Here is a 13,720-nt window from a genome sequence, read left to right as displayed (position 1 = left end):
TTTTACACTGAAAACTCTTCACAGCAGAAAGTGTGACTCTTGTTTACTTAGGAAATCAGTTGCTGCACTGTCAGGTGCTACGAGATACAATAAGTATGGCTTGCGGAGGACAATCTTCAGAACAATTCAGAAAAAAAATTATTGATTATTATAAATTGGTAAAACGCAGTAATGGTAAGGGTAAAGAAAAGATTTCAGAATGGTAAACAGTTTTTCATTCCCCATCTGCTAAACCAGCTTCAAGGGGAGATCTTTTGTGGCTTTTCTTAATCTGGCTGAACCAAAACATTTGGCAAACACAATTCTTGATATTCCCAAATATTACTCTTACGAGGACTACCACAGCCACATGTGAGAACTAGTCAGCCACACAATACATACAGCCCCAGATTTCTAAGGCTAACCTTAGGTTTGTTGAGGGCATTGTAGAATCATTTGTGTCGGAAGGAACCTTTAAGGGCCATCCAGTCCAACTCCACTGCAATGAACAGGGACACCTACAGCGATCAGGTTGCTCAGAGATCCATTCAGCCTGACCACTAATGTCTACGGAAATAAGGCATCCACCACTTCTCTAGGCATTTGTTCCAGTGCCTCACCACCCTGTAAAAACCGTTTTCCTTATATGCAGTCTCAATCTTCTCTCTTCTAGTTTGAAATGATTTTCCCTTGTCCTGCCACAACAGACTCTGCTAAAGAGTCTGTCCCCTCCTGCCTCATAGCCCCCCTTAGATCCTGGAAGATTGTGCACTTATTCACAAAACACCTCGGCTAAGGTGCAGGTCAAAACCAAGGCTGCAATACTGAAACCTTGTAAGACTTCACAGGCTGACAGGAATTCACCGTGCCATGGCAAAGAATACAGTTCAGAATGAGCAATGACAAACCCACATATGCATGTGATACCTAGCTGGGGGTGGTAATCACACACTGGTTTTCAGCATACCTCAGTGCTGTGTCCGCACACCACAATGAAATAGTGTAATGCCTCTGATTTGTTTTTTCATTGGTTAAGTGGGCTGCCATTCGATACCCTGACAGAGATTTTTGGAGGGGGGGTGGTTTGAGCCCTGCAAAACCTCAAAGTACTTTTTTTTCCACTGTGGGCAGCTGAGTTAAGCTCTTATTAAACTCAGCTTTTTCTAATTTTGTAATTCACCTCCAGACATTTGCTTTTGCTCCAAACACAATATTAGCTGTAGATGTTTGTCTGTGTTTGTGTGTGGGTCGTTCCATTGCTTCTTGTCTGAACTTCTCTGTTGTCTCTGAATCCTTCTCTGTTGTCAGGTAGGAATTAAATATCTGATCCTTCTTTGCCTATAAAACAGCTGCTAATCATCAGAGTTACATTCCTGAATCCAGGACCTCACTGAGGTTTACTGGTGAAAAACATATGCATTTAGATATGTTGAAAGTAACCTGCTCCTGTAACTTTTGTTTACATGCAGTGACACATAAACTGAATAAATTGTATGGCACTGAAGGAAAAGCTAGCTGAAATGAATTCATTTCAGTATTATTTCTGAATCCACCAGAACGTGCTTCTTTTTTCCTGGAAAAAGCCTTTTCCAAGCCAGCTGCTCAGAATGGATCAAGTGACAAAACGCAGATAGCAAACTGGGTGTTTGAGTTCATGCTCATTGCAGCAGTGTTCTGGAAAGTGTTTATGCTTCAGCCTTCAGAAAACTCCCTCTAGAGATCAATTACTGTGATTTGTCTCATTGCCATGGGTAAGAGGTTCTGGGGGGCTGCTGTTGTTGAAATGTTTCCTCGAACTGAGGGCTCTTATTCAGGCAGAATAAAGAGAGAACAGGAAGCAAAACACAGTATATCTAAGGAAAAATAATAATTGAAGTAGTCTTAGAAAAGGGAGTCTGCAGCATTCCAGGATCATTTTGTGTGTTTTAGGCTTGTTCACAGGTAGTTCAGCACGTAGGTCAGCAGGAGGAGATGTGTATGAAGGAGGATAAGCACTGATAAGTTAATAGTCTTGACAAAGTTTTCTCACTATAAGGTTTCCATGTAATCAAAACCAGTTTAGCATTTGAGGAAAGGCACCCTGAAATGAAGTAATGGAATTAGCTTTTATGTTTTTCCAGGAACCTAAACCACATTTCCTGTCACAACTGTATATTATTAATACAAGGCATCTGCTAAATCGGAGCTGCCCTAAAATGTGCACAAATACCATACATCTGGTTTAAATCATTTATTTTTGGCATTTACGGTGAAAAAACTAAAGCAAGATTCTGCCTTAACCCATCATAAAGAAGAGAATGATTTGGAATACAGCAAGTTTTCAGCATGGTCTTTCAGACAGATAATAGAATTCTGTTAATGCAGCATCCAAGACTGGTTCTGCCTGCTTTTTTATGTCTTGCTTCCCTTTCATTTTGTATTCTGTGGTTTTGCAGCAATTAGTTTCCAGTCACAGAGGCAAATGAGCAGCTCATCTTCCCAGCTATGTCCTTTGGAACTTGGAGAAGAAAGCTGATTTCTTGTTTTCAGGGAGACTGTGAGACAAAAGTAATCTTTTCTCACACTGTGACCAGTCTTGGCTTAAGGCAAAGGGCCCACAGTCTAATATCAAAGTGGGATCATCTTGGGAATTGATGTCAGGAAGATAATTTCCTAGGGGACTAATGCCCTACCCAGACATATTTCCACATTAATACTCACTCTGAAAAAAAAGAAAGTCTATTACCACATTTCATTACAGATTACTTCAATGTACAACAAGGATGACAGAGGCTTCTTTGGGAGCCAGACAAGCCTGGAAGTCTGGCACGGAGTCCTTGGACAGTGAATCAGGATGAGACTCAGAAATTTCTATGTAGTTTCCCCAGCTGTTTCCCAAAGGCCTGCATGAAGGGTTCTGGATAGTGTAACAGGTATCCCTGTCTGTGTGCTGCCCATGTCATGTTAGCCCCATCAGCATGATGAACGGTGTGAGAGCACATCTGAAATCCCACTTGCTTACACTTGATGAATTACCAGAGGCCTCTATGACCGGCATGAAATTTGGCCAAATGTAGTGTAAGCTGAGATAATGTGAAGACCCTGTCGTGGAGATCAGTTCCCCTGTAGAGCTGCCCAGCTGGTTTTCCAACTCTGAACAATTCTTTTTTTTACTTTGACAACTTATTCCTCTCATGCTGGTGGTAGCAGTGATGCTCAGCTGCCTCAGATTCAGTCCTTGTGCTGTTATGTCTAACTTAGGGATTCCGAGATTAAAGGGCAAAACTCTTAGCTAGTGCTGTGCAGGTTTATAGCAGTTGAGGATCTGGGCTTGTATATGCCAGAAACCCTTCTGCAGACCTATCAATTGGCATTTCATATGTGGAGGAGTAACCTGCCTATCCTGCCACACAACTGGCTTGAGCTCTCAGTATCATGGCTGAAAAACAACAATGATATCCAGATAAAAAAGTAAAAGGAGGATTTTTCTAACAATTTCTTGAAAACAGCTCTAGGTGTTTTAAGGTTTGCACATTAGCAAGGGCAAAGATTTTGCAGTTAGAGGTCATTAATAATTCTTCAGTTGGTTAACTAAAGTGAAATCCTGCTCATCTAGTCTGAACTGTGAAAAGCAAAGTTATTTGGAGTTTACCTTCCAATGGGACTAGTTATTCTCTATATAACACCTATCACATTGCAATGCTCTTCGGAGAAAAGAAAGAATAAATATTCTCATTAAATTCTGAAATAAACATTTTTATTCTGACAAGTTGCTCTTTCTTTGAAGAGGCTAATACCTGATGATAGAAATTGTAAAGAACAAATAAAAAGGCTTTGTAAAGAATGATTTCCTTAAACTGACACTGTCAAGAGCTTTTCATTATAATTAAAAAAAAAAAAAAAATCACAGTATTTGTGATGAAAACACTATTGAAACTGCAATCTGCTTACTCACCTGGTGGTATTTTCATGCTCTTACTTAATGAACACACTCTGTGTTTTATTATTATAAAGCACCTATGAGAGCTGGGCTGGTAGCATGACTCTCCTCAAAGATAGAAGTCTCATTTGAGCAAATCAGTCCTATTCAGTGAACCACTTGAGCATGCACTTGAGCTCCAGTAATGTTGAATGATTTTCTGACCTGGAGGGTCCCTAACCAGCCACGAAAGCTTTTGTGTTCTTTCTTTGCACTAGGACCAGAGGCTTGGGGTACAGTTTATGTATCAGGGTGTAATTGGAGGGGGATGCTGACCTCAGAAGTTATTTAAACACAGCTCCTATCTCCCTGTGATAGCAGCATGCAATGAAATTAAGTTCTTGGTGAACAGGAGTCACCTCTTGATGAAGTTCTGGTAACACACCAGCTCCGAAGTGAATTCCTCTGAGAAGGTAGATGTGATCAAATGAAGTCCATGTGGGCTGGTATGAACCTTAACTTTTCCTCTCACAGAATATTTTCATTGTTCCCAAAAGCCTATCACATAAGTGTGCCCAATGAAAATCACCTCTTTGCTGCCAGGTGAAGGTGACAAGGTATCTGTCCAAATGAAGAAAAGCAGCTCTATGTTTAGCAGATCTGTTTATATCTATGAGACAGCATAATCTGGACCTGTATGATGTTTCTACTTGAACACATGAGAAAAAGCTTCTCTTATATACCTAAGAAGGGCTCGTCTTAGTTGGGAAGTAATTCATTTGAAGAAGTGCAGTCAGAAGTAGGAAATGGCAAAGTAGTCCATCTGGCCTACTTGCCTGCCAAAGTGTGTCTGAAGGGCAGGATTGGTGCTGCTGTGCTCATAGGCCTATACCAATACGGTGGGGCAGCTGCCACTGGCTCCTGCACTGTCTTGGATGCAAGGCTTCCCAGCAGCACCTTCCACTCTTGGCCTCAGAGATTTTCTCTGTGAGCACTAGTTCTGGATCTGTGCGCTGTGGGCTCGTCATTCTCATTTGTGGGCTGTTCTGTGTACAAGTAGAGTTTTTATCCATTGCTTGTCAAGCTGACTTACTCTCAGTCTAAGTTTCCAATCCAACTACTGTCTGGAAGCTGAAAGAGACTATGCTGCTTTATTTCTCTGGTTCAGACAGTGGAACAGCTACATAGACAATACATACTGTCAGCCAACTTGGAACAATGTTAGAAAAGAGCTGTGTTGCCCTGGGAAAGTGGCTTTACCTGTCCTAAGTTTTAAAGTTATGCTGCACCTATTCTGTGTGCTATTAACAAAAATAAAATAAAATAAAATGCTGTGGGCCATACTAGTGAAATATCTATCGCACAGCTAAGTCCACATGTTTTATTTTAGTTTTCTAACACACAAGTTCAGACGTGGTTTTCAAGCATGGTGAATAGAGAACAGTGTCCTGTTTGTGTGGGTGTGTGTACTGTCAAGCGAGTAAGGTTTAAGTGACTGCAGATTTTTGAATGGAGATCAAAAAAGGTCATTTGGAGATGGACAACTTTTGCTCCTGCACAGTTTGTGACTAAATATCTGGGATTCACAGAGGATGCTGGAAGAAGGTATTAGTAAACAAGATTTGCTGGTTTCTTCCTTAGGAAGAGCAATACCAAGAAAAACAGAGCAGAAAATGATCAAGATTTGTACTGTGTGCACTTAAGCTGCTCTTAACAATTATTTTCTTCATTCCTTTCTTCCACTCGAAGCCTCAAAAGTGACTAGTTCTAATGAAAAAGAAAAGACAGTGATGTTACACAGTAGTGGAAAACAAACCAATTTGTTGGAAATTACTGTTGAAAAGTATTCTTCGCTAATAGGTCACATTTATTCTCTTGAAACATTGTGCAAATTTTTAAATTCTTCTGGGGCTGTACTGAATGTTTTTCATCTTAACAATAATGTTTTGAGGAATCACAGATAGCAGGCATCTCAAAAGGGGAACATAAGTGCCCTCCTGAAGCAGTCTTTACCATAATATCATAGTTCTCTACCTATTTTCTCCCCTCTTCAGAAAATACCCCCCAAAATTATGTGCTTTCAAGCTATAATAACAGCAATTTCTTCATTTATGCCCTTAAAGAAGGTAGATACCTAACTTACAGTTGTTTCATCTGCCTCTCCTGTTGATTCCCTGGTTTCAGAAAATGGCCATAAATGAGAGCAGCTATTAATGTGAAGAATACTGATGCATTATTTTAACATATTTATTCCTGTAAACATTCATTAGTCAAAAAACAACACTTTTCTCAAAGCACATTTTTAAAAACCAATTATCAAAATAGACTGCTCCAAGAGCAGTCATTGCCCAGGCATTAATAACCCAGCAGATGAAGGATTGTTGGCTGTGGTGAGAAAGTCATTCTCATAGCTCCTCTCAGTTCAGGAAAGAAAATGCCTTGAAGGGTGACAAAGCTGGACTGGTACTGGCAGTAGTCTGTCTTCAGAGGGGAAGCGTGAAGAATTGTTCTGAGCACAGGAATAATCCTGAAACTCTAAGTCCCAGCTCTGACTATGACTCTCTTCAAACCTTTGGGTCAATCAGTTGATCTCTTCACATCATCTTCTTATAAATCTGTAAAATAGTGATAACATTACTTCGTTTTGCTGCGTAATTTGATGGGATGATGAAGGCTTGCTTGGAAAACCCTTTGACAATAAATAGTCAAAGCATTTCAAGGGGGAGTTTTAATTCAAACAGCTCACAAAAATGGTGTTCTGCATTTTGTTATAAAGTAATCGGGACAGCTTAAGTGCTTAAGTCATACCACAGGACCTACAGCTGTGTTTTGGGAGCTACTCATCCTTAGAAAAAGCTATAGAAAGTGGAAACCAGAAATGCTCCCCACTGTTTCCTTGTGGTAAGGATGTTGCAACTGAAAGAGGAAAGAGAGATATTATTCAGAATATTTTACTCAAAATGGTCTTGGAGTACTTCAGCTGAAAACAATCAAGTCAGTGGGGAGTGACAGGGGCACGTGGTGGCTCATAGCATAGGCCAGGGACAGTTGTGGAATTCATGTGCCATTTGTGTGGCAAAGATGCATTATATTAGGGCCAAAAAGGACTGCATGATGCTGTACTGAGCATCTGGGACATGGGAGAAAGGAATGTTCTGGGTCTCTGTCTCCTATAAAACAATATCTGCATTTTGCATTAAATTGACTCAACTGTTTAAGCCACTGTCTAGAAATGGTGACTCTGTGGGCAGGCTAGACTCATGATGCTCAATCTTGTAGGGCTTACAATCCTCTGAGTGGGCTGGTCCTAATTTTCCATGTCAAAGGAGGGAAATATCCTCCCCATTTGGCACTACAAGCATCACAATTCAGATGGAAGAAGTTTGGAAGCTTATGGTAGTCCATGGGAGGCATGAGGCTTGTGACCTGTTACAAACCTACAGTAGTCAATGAAAACACTGCACTGAAAGCTGTACTTGGTCCTCAGGCAGCAGTTCAATGTATCTGCAAATCATGTTGCAGTTATAAGCCACAGTTGGCAGTGACCCATTTTTTTTATTGTACACAATGTTACTCAGTCGATTTGTGCTAGTTGCAGAGCAAAATTTTGGCATTTCAAGTAGCTGTAAATATTTATGAGTTCAATGCAATTTTGCTTAATATTTTAGCACCGTTATATGAAGAGATTATCTGCAAAGGGTGAGATGTTGCTGGCATTTTGCACAAGCACCAAGAGAGCTTTTGAATTTTTTCCTATTGAAAGGCATCATCTCCACAACAATCTAAAAAATGCTTCAAGTATGACAGAGTACTTCTTATCATTTATATACATTTATAGCCCGTTAGATAAACACATAAGCAAAATAGAAGATGTCTATCTATCTTCTTCCCAAAGTCAATTTTGTATGAGTTGGAAGCTTTTTCTGTATTACTACCCTCTCTTCAAGGAAGGGTAAAAGGTAAAGTGGAGATAAATTAACAGGCAATGAATACACACAACAAGAAAGCTGCTCAGATAAAACATAAAAAAACTTCTGTTAGAGGAAGGCTCCTCCTGTCGAGCAATATGTTTACTTAATGCTTAAAATGTCATCCATATACTCAGATAGGAAAGTAACTGTTCGTTTTTTATTTACAATGCAATTTGGAGGCAGATGCAGACAGTGCATATGCATAGAGGGAACAGGACCCCACAGCCAAAGGAGTATAGCAGGTAGCCAAGAAGTGTGCGTGGAGTTTCCAGCGCCTTACTGGTTCTGTCTGGATAGCTGGCTGCTGGACAGGGCTGCATTGGCTTCATTTGTGGTGATGTGAAAGTCAGCTCCACCAAGCCTTCTCAGTTTCATAGACCTTAAAGAGACAAAGGAAAAATACTCTGCCAAATAGAAACAAAAATAGCCAACCTGGAATGATACTTATGCCCACTCTTCTGCAAGGCTATGGCAAACAACAGGAAGTAAGGGATAAGTCAGTAAAATACGGATGATTGTGGCAAATGAAATGATCCTTTCCTGGCTATTCACATGGAGCAGAGATGTCAGGAGTAGAGTTTAGAAAATTTACTCAATAGGCAGGGAGGGAGAGTTTTCTGTCTGGATATTTTTGGATGGATATTTAGTAGTCTGAGATGTGTTTTTATTTATTTCTTTATTTTGCTGCATTTATTCTCCTAAACTAATTTAAAAGGCAGTATTTTCAGGAATAGCACTATGGATTAAATATAGAAGTGTACAGATATGAGTAACTTCCTATGTCTCTGAAAAATCTGTGTATAACGCAGTATATTAGAATTAGATTTGCATCTGATTTACGGTCTTGGTAAATCTAAATATGCAACACTGTAAGGATAACTTTACATTTTGTTAGCTCTGTCTTGCTCTGTCTGAGGTCAAGTGGGAATCTGGTCATCATTTGTAGCAACTTAAATTACAGTTGAGTAAAATGTCTGTTATACAGCTTTTTTTTCCTGAATTTTGTTCTACTGTGTTTTAAAAACAGTAAGAATCTGAAGTTGGGATTTTTTGAACAGTCCTTTCTACCAATGGATTATCCACCTCCTCACCAGCAATCATGGGAGATTTCAATCTGATGGCTGGGGTAGGTGGGAGTTGACTGACTATCCCCCTTAAATCCCATAATCTGACACATAAAGCCAGACAGCATTTAAAGAATATTATGCTGAAAACCAAACCAAACCAAAGCAAAGCAAAACACAGCTTTGTGTTTAATCTGACTATTTATAAAAGAGGGCAAGCTGTGCAGGCACTGCTAACTTAGACTCAAACATGATCAAGGTAGCACAGCTGAACCTCATTCCAGCTACAATAACTGTACTGAAGTGGTCCCTACATACATGGTTAGTAGGACTCAACTTCCTGCTCTGCTTTCATTGGAGGCAAGACTGGGTAATGAGTAAAGAAATCCCTTAAAAGGCTCTGACCAAGAGCTATGGTTTTCTGGGCATTACTTAAGCAGCACATTTAACATATTTAGGAGGACGTCTCTGAGATGTTCAGCATGAATCCAGTGGTGAACTGCTTAGTTAAATACTGTATTAATTTACTATAGTTTTACATAAGTAATTTTATGAATCCCCAGTTAGAAGCACAATGGTAATTTTCCAACCGTAGAGCATGAAATAAGTTCTTGAAGATGCAAGGGATTCATTAAAAAGAAACCAAGAAAACGATTCTTCTGTGTGCATGGAAATACTGACTTGGCAATTGCAAAGATCTCTTTATATACACTGTCTATATATATATATATATGGCTAAAAGTGATGGAAAAAAAAAAAGTCTTTGCATTTCACAGATTGCCTGTTTGGGAGCAGAGTCAGAGAATAGAGAAACCTGTAAAGATGGGAGCATCTGCAAGACTGACCAACAAAGTGAAATACCGGCTTTTCATTCAGCCACGCAAAACAAGACAAAAAATGATAATCTTGAAAGTTTTCACCTTTGAATTCATAACTCTATGCCTGAGATCTCTGAAGGGGGGGGGGGGGAGGTTCACATAAACCCCAGTGGTATCATATTTAGCTTGGCTATTGGAAAACTCACTTACTCTCTCTGCAAATACCACAGCTTTTATATATCTAACTTCCCTAATTTTTAATATTGCTGTTATGCTACATGGATATTTCTTGTCATAGTTGTTATTCTTCTAAACATAGATGGCTAATCCTTCTGTATGCTGCTGAGATTTTAATATGCAGGTTCTTAGTAGATGCTGCTTGCGTCTCATCATTCAGATGTTGTACCTATGGGGCACTACCATGTGATTTACAGGGGATAAATGAAAGCAAGAAGCTCAGCTCTAGGCTGTGATAAAGGAACCTACAAGAGTAAGTTCTAGGGCATAGCTTGTAACTAACCCCTACTACCAGTACAAGCTGGGGGATGAAAGGATTGAGCACAGCCCTGCCAAAAAGGACCTGGGGCAGATGGCAAGCTGGACAAGAGCCAGCAGGGTGCCCTCACAGCCCAGATAGCCAACTGGATCCTGGGCTGCACCAAAAGAAGCACAGTGTGAGGGAGGTGATCCTGCCCCTCTGCTCTGGCTGGTGAGACCTCACCTGGAGTACTGTGTCCACATGTAGAGTCCCTCAGGAGAGACATGGACCTGTTGGAGTGCATCCGGAGGAGGACCACAAAAATGATCCAAAGGATGTAATACCTCCCCTACAAGGATGGGCTGAGAGAGCTGGGGCTATTCAGAACAGAGAAGAGAAGGCTCCAGGGAGATCTGATAAACCAGTAGCTTTTTCAACTGCAGAATGCCTGATTTCCCACCTCACTGTTTTATAGATCCCTACTCTGTCGCTTCACCATGAACATGAAGAGACCCTAGTGATTAGCAGCTCTGTAAAGAGCTCAACTCTGAAGAACATGCATACAAAGTCAATAGTAAGGGGCAATATTGTATTAAGTTGATAAAAGCAGGGCCTTCTGGTTCCATTTCTAAGGCTCTCGCTTTCCAGTTCATCAACTGCCTGTCATATCTCAACAGCAGGATTCTGCCCTCATTCATGCCATCTTAAACTGAGAGCTGTGTAGATATGTAATTCATGACAGCTGTGTTCAACCGCTTCATTCATTGAGATTCTTCTCACATTTTACTACATAAAACCTCCTGAATAAATGTGGAAAGAAAAAAGTCTCATCCAAATTAGATGTCCAGACAGGAAAATCTTCCAGATGGGACCATTATCGGTATTTGTCGGTTTTCTTGCTCAATTAGCTTGGCAGTGAAATTTATGAAAGAAAATTTACTTATGCAGTCACAGAATATGCATCAATTCCTGGATGTCACCACATCAATTAAAAAGCTGTTATTGCCAGTGTAACCTGATGTAAAAGATGTAACTTGTCATACCTCTTCCTATTTTAAAGCTGCAAAGCTACTGTTGCACACATACAGTTTGTAATGCAGCCATCTAGAGGACATTTTTACTCATGCTGTTAAATAGAAATCACAAGAGGTAGGAAAATCCAATCTTTACTGACCCTTAGTGGCCAGAACTGCTACAGTACTGTGGGTATTATTTAGTGAATTCAACAGCTGTACTGTTCTGATGCTGTTATGAAGGTGTTATATTCTGGGGAGAAAGTATTAACTAACCCAGGAAGGGTTAACGGGGAAGTACTGTCAACAGAGAAGAGGATCCAGGTGTCACAGAGAAGAATGTACCCAATCTACTGTAAGAATTTAGTCTTACAATAATTCAGTGGTTAAAGTGCAATATCTTGCATCTAGTGGCTATCAAAAATTGAAAATGAAAAATGAAGATGAGTCTCTCTTTGGTAACAACAGTGAAAGAAAAAGTGAAGGCATAAGGCAAAAGGATTCTGGAATACAATGTGTTTTTGACCAAGAGAAATGGGATTCCTGGAAACATCAAGAGGCATTTTTTTGTTATGGATAGATATTATTTCTAGTCTGGAGAAGAGGAGGCTCAGGGAAGGCCTTATAACTCTCTACAACTACCTGAAGGGAGGTTGGGCATGATGGGGGTTGGTCTCTTCTCTTGTGTTACTCTCCAAAAGCATGTTTAGGTGCTGGAATGGACTGCCCAGGGAGGTGGTGGAGTCACTGTCCCTGAAGGTATTCAAGAAATGTTTAGATGTTGTACTAAGGGATGTGGTTTAGTGGGGGAAATACTGGTGATAGGTAGGTGGTTGTTCTGGATGACCCAATCTTGATGATTCTATGATTCTGTGACTTAACACATTGTACTAGTGAGACTTCCTCTGGAATATTAGGCAGAAGCCTGGCTTTCAGGTATCAGGAAGCATGGATCTGAAGACGAGAAGAAGGCCACAGAGAACTGAAATCCTGTTTTTTAAGAGCAACTTGAAAACCTAGCAATATGACATCCAAAAGGATATGAAATGTTCCCCCCTAGAAACACACTACAGATGTAAACAAAAGAGTGCGATAAGAGTCATGTGGTGCAAAAATGGATGGATATAAAGTGACAAAATATTTTAGGCAATTTTATAAGTAAACGTGGTACAAGATTCATTGACTATGTTTAAGGTACAAGGAGAAGGGAAATCCCCTCCAGCTGCTAAAATGCAGGCTGGTTCTGTGATGTGGTTGCCAGCACCAGCACTCTCAACCTCATCTTCCTGTCTTGGTGTGTTTCTCAGACCTGTTCCTTTCTATAGTTATCACCATTACTGTAAAAACAGAAATGACCCGTATCACCTCATCAGTGTTTCTCTCACTCTAGTGGAGGGAAAAAGTACCTGTAAAGGCTGTTATAGACATCCTTTTGCAAAATGGTCTAATTTTGGATTAATACAGTCCTTCATTTATAGTTTGCAGTTAATTTACCTGACATCTCCTGGAACAATTTTTCAGAGACGTGTTGAAGAAAATTTCTTAATTTTCAGTCTTCCTTACAGCATTTTTTTTTTTTTTTCCACCACCATCTCTGTGGTTTGTCCCAGCTCATATTAAATACTGAAAACAGTATCCTCTTTCTAAGGCTCTTTTACACAAGTAATATTCTTTGGTGATCCATCAGTCATATGATTATGGCACCTGCAGTCAGATCATGAGAGGTGCTACAGAAACACAGACGAGAAAGCCAACTTATTACACAAATGGTTCATGCTTTATAAATAAGGATAATGGAAAGGTGAAAGACATCGTGCGAGAGCTCTCAAGGAGCTATTTTGGCCACGTTGTGCCGGCACTGCACATCCGTAAGGCCACGTTGGCCAGGTGCAAACTGCAGCGTGACCGGGACACAAGGTCAGGCCCAGCCCAAGCACCAACTCCGTGCTGAGTTGAGTTTACGCTCGCAGATGGCATTCATTAGAGAGAACGCCGCTCCCCGTCCTGCAAACAGCGCCTCTCGCTACAGCCGGGAGCCCGCGGACCTGCAACACCTCACCCGGCCCAGCCGGGGCCGCCAGCAGCCGGGGCGGGGCCGCAACGCCGGAGCCGGAAGCGCGGGGAGCACGGCGGGGGCCGTTTCGCCGCTGCGGGAGGGCTGCGACGCCGCCCGGCGGTCGGGAGCGGGCGCGCAGTGCCGGCGCTGCCCCGTTCTGCCCTTCCCCGCGCCGCGGGCTGAGGGGCGGCCGCTCCCGGCCTCGGCGAGCCCTCGGCAGGTAGGGGCCGCGGGCTGCCCGCCTCCCGGCGCGGTCGGGCCCCGTTGGGGCGTCCACAGCGGTTCCGGGAGCTCCGGGCCAGGATGGCGGCGGTGTCGCTGCGGGCGGTGCCGAGCGCTGCCCGGCTGTGGCCGCGGCTGCCCCTCGCGTCCGGGCTGCGGAGCCCCGGTGCCCCTCGTTGCCGTGTCTCGCGGGGCCGGGAGGCTTCTCACGTAGTCGTGTG

The 13,720-nt window shown here is 41.8% G+C and overlaps 1 protein-coding gene across 5 annotated transcripts in view; it reads left to right on the top strand.

Annotated features, from left to right (window-relative positions):
* The window catches only part of HHAT (hedgehog acyltransferase), a 188,276-nt gene that overhangs the window by 28,518 nt on the left and 146,038 nt on the right, over nt 1-13,720 (top strand). For 4 of the 5 annotated variants that reach the window (XM_090135110.1, XM_090135109.1, XM_090135106.1 and 1 more), the window contains exon 1: nt 13,366-13,497. The exons of the other annotated variant lie outside the window; for it this stretch is intronic. The gene's annotated coding sequence lies outside the window, so the exon portion shown is untranslated. Of the gene's footprint in view, nt 1-13,365; nt 13,498-13,720 lie in introns of those variants that run through there. 5 annotated transcript variants of the gene reach the window in all.

Source organism: Phasianus colchicus, chromosome 2 (assembly GCF_987193195.1).
Source record: "Phasianus colchicus chromosome 2, bPhaCol1.hap1.1, whole genome shotgun sequence".
NCBI classification, from domain to species: Eukaryota; Metazoa; Chordata; class Aves; order Galliformes; family Phasianidae; genus Phasianus; species Phasianus colchicus.
Note: the sequence above shows the minus strand (reverse complement) of the source record. Positions and strands in the feature narration are given on the sequence as shown.